Genomic DNA, 3,662 nt, shown 5'->3' on the forward strand with positions numbered 1-3,662 from the left:
CCATAGATTTAAAATGTAGGTAAAATAGTAGCTTTGGGAAATAATTATTTTCAAATTCCAGGGTTTCTTTTTATGATTAACAAAAATCTATCTAACAATGTATAGATGAATGCTTTGCCTTTCTAGAACCACTCTTAATTTGTTTCTTCCATATGCTTTTTGGTATTTTCCAAATGTTCTACAAAGGGCTCATAAACTTTAAAGAATGTTCTCTTTGTAAACTGCTTCACAAGGGAGGCCATTTCTCCTCAGCAACCCCTCCAATCACTCACCACTTCCAGGAAATTAATGAGACTCAAATTCCTTCATAAAACAACCACCCTGGTCATTGCTTAATGGGCACATATACAAAGTGGCTATGGCTCAAAGGGAGAGGCCAAACTGCCAACAGCAAAGATTAAAATTGAGCCTCTGATGTAGAACCTTTACCAAGGTTACCAGAAGGGTGAGATTGGCTCTTTCAATCAGGGAGGAAGCAACCATTTTTGTCACAGGAATGGAAATATATTCCTCATACAAATTTATTTTCTGTGCTCAAAATGTCTCTACTACAACTGGAATTTGTGGCATTCCTTATTCATCATTACAGCTTCTCATATAATAGAACTTCTGACCAAGGAAATAATTTTATGGTGAAGGATGTACAGCAATGTGTCTTGCCCGTAGGATTACCGGCTATAGACAAAAAAGAGGCAGAGCAAGATAGCCAACTAGGAGGTCCCAGACCTTGTTCTCCACTAAAAACTATGACCTAACCACTTCTAGAATAAAAAGAACTCTGGAAAAGTTTCACAGTCCAGGTTAGAAATTGCAACAAACCAGTGGGGCAAAAGAACTAAGGATAACTGTATACAAGAGAGTGGGAAAAAATAGTTTCACGTTATCCCCTCCCCCAGGCACAGCTCAGTAGTAAGAAGAATGCTTTCAGCTTTGATTTCCCCCTTGGGGAAAAGCAGTATAGGAAGACACCAGCAGTCCTCCCACTACCAGGGACCAGATTCTTTGCCGCTAAGGAACCCCACAGTCTTCACCAGTAAGAGCCCCAGCTTCTGGAGCCACTAGGAGCTCAAACTGCCACGTCTCTCCAGAGCTGCAGATATTGCATGCCCTCCCTAACTGCCACCACCGGGCACCACCTCTCAGCTGACACTGCTAAGTACCCTTAGTACCACCACATACCCCTGGACTTGGAAGCCCCAAATCCAATTGCCCACGTGCCCACATATGCTTCTGGAACCAGGTGTTACCATGCCCCACCTCCCAGAACTGGTACCCATACATTCTCCTAAATCCAGCACTCACTGGGCCTGGGTGCCTCCTGGATGGGTGCCACTGCACACCCCATCCTAGACCGCAGCCTCATGCCCACCCACAGATAAAACTCCTTCCCTACTGAATCCGGTATGTAAAGGCTATGAGGAAGTCGCTGCTTCTTCTAGTGAGCAGACACCAATCAAGGCTACAAAGAACACAAAAAGTTGGGAAGAAAGACAACCCAGAAGGAAGACAATAAAATTTCACTAGCAAACTCCTGAATGTGGAAATCTATGAATTGCCTGACAAATAATTCAAAAATAATTATTTTAAAGAAGTTTAGTGAGCTTCCAAAGAATACAGACAACTCACTGAAACCTGAAAAATAATACACAAAGTTCAACATAAAGATAGAAATCATAAAAAAAAATATTTTCTGATAAGCGCTCTCTTTCTGACTTGAAGATAGTCACCTTCTTGTTATGTCTTAACATGGCCCTTCTTCTGTGTATGTGCTGAGAGAAAAAGAAACTCTCCCATGCCTCTTCCTCCTCTTATAAAAACATCAATCCTATAGATTAGGGCCCTACCCTTATGACCTCCTTAACATTAATGACCTCCTTAAAGGCCCTCTTTCCAAATAGAGTCAGACAGGAGGTTAAAACTTTAACGTATAAATTTTAGGGGAACATAATTTCATGCCATAACATTTTTCCCTCAACCCTCCCACCACCAACAAATTCATGTACTTCTCACATGCAGAATACATTCACCATGAACCAATAGCTCCAAAAAGTCTTCGTAAAACCCGGCATCAATACTAACTCAAAACATCATCTACATCTCCGCTAAATCATGTATGGGTAAGACTTAAATTGTGCTTTATCCTGAGACACAATACCTCTCCAACTGTGAACTCATGAAACCAGACATATTAGGTACTTCCAAAACACAGTGCTGGGACAAGCACAGGATAGACATCCTCATTGCAAATAAGAGAAATAGGAAATTAAAAAGGGGGGATGTGTCTCAAGAAAGCCCATAACCCAGCAAGACAAATTCCAGTAGATTTTTTTTTTCCCCAATAGATCTTAAGACTCGAGAATAATCATCTTTGGCTCAGTGGTTTGTCCTCCAGGCCCATTGTGGCGGCAGTCTCACCCGCGTGGCTTTGAGACAGTGGCCCCACCTCACCTCATCTCTGCAGCACATCCTGGCTACTGACACCAAGGAAGTGGGCCCACCCTATGAAACTAAGAAGAAAGAAGCCTTGTACACATGGGCTTGTGGATGTGAGTGTCAGCCTTGATTATCTCTGAAATGTCTTTATATACGTCATTTTCTCCCTTTCCTACAGGATATGGCATGCTCACAGCTGGATAACTCTATTGTTCCATGTGTGAAACCCCTGAAGTCTAAAAGCCTTCCTTTATTTCAACTGATCTCTGTCCCTTTCAATGCAAGCTAGTAGCGTCTGTATTGGTGTAATCGCATCTTTATTTCTGGCTTCTGCTGAGATTGTTGATTAAAATTATGTGGCTCAGTCAGTTAGGCATCCGACTGGCTCAGGTCATGATCTCACATTTTGTGGGTTCAAGCCCTGCGTCAGGCTCTTTGCTGACAGCTCAGAGCCTGGAGCCTGCTTTGGATTCTGTGTCTCCCTCTCTCTCTGCTTTTACCCCACTCATGCTCTGTCTCTCTCTGTCCCTCAAAAATAAAGAAACGTTAAAATTTTTTTTTTTAATTATGCATAATCTCTTTATGAGGTGATTGCCCAGGCACACTGGACAGTGATGTTCTCTCCAGAACATACTTTCTCATTTTTTGCCATATGCATAGACTGAGAATTTTCCAAATCTTCAATTCTGGTTACTTTTTACTTAGCAGTCCTTTCCATTTCTTGCTCTCCTCTCACACTTTACTATAAGCATTAAAGAGAAACCAGGCGATAAGTTCAGCAATTTGCTTACAAACCTTTTCAACTAAATATTTATCACTCATAGGGCTAAAGACAAAGGAATTGTACCCAAGCACTGTACTTGAGTTCAAATTATGTTAATAATTCTGAAATCACAGTACACATATAATGGAAATGAACACTTAAGAAAATGAATGGCAATAGTGGGAGCCAGGTTTCTCATGGCTGGAGTAGGAGGAGGCAATGGGAGAAGACTATATTGATTCACATGGTAATGAATTAAAGTTCTCAACATCAGTATGAATTCATGGTTAGCTCGCTCTAGATACACATTCTTACATATAACAATATTTATGAACATGTCTCCTTAAAAAGAAACAACAGGTCTAAAATGGAGTCACTTTTGCTAAGCCCCACCAAGACATATTACCTAACCTAACTTCACTTTCAGCCTTTCTCAATAATAGAATTTTAAAACAATTAGTCTGGA

Source organism: Puma concolor, chromosome B1 (assembly GCF_028749965.1).
Source record: "Puma concolor isolate L17-30 chromosome B1, mPumCon1.1.hap2, whole genome shotgun sequence".
In the NCBI taxonomy this organism is placed as follows: domain Eukaryota; kingdom Metazoa; phylum Chordata; class Mammalia; order Carnivora; family Felidae; genus Puma; species Puma concolor.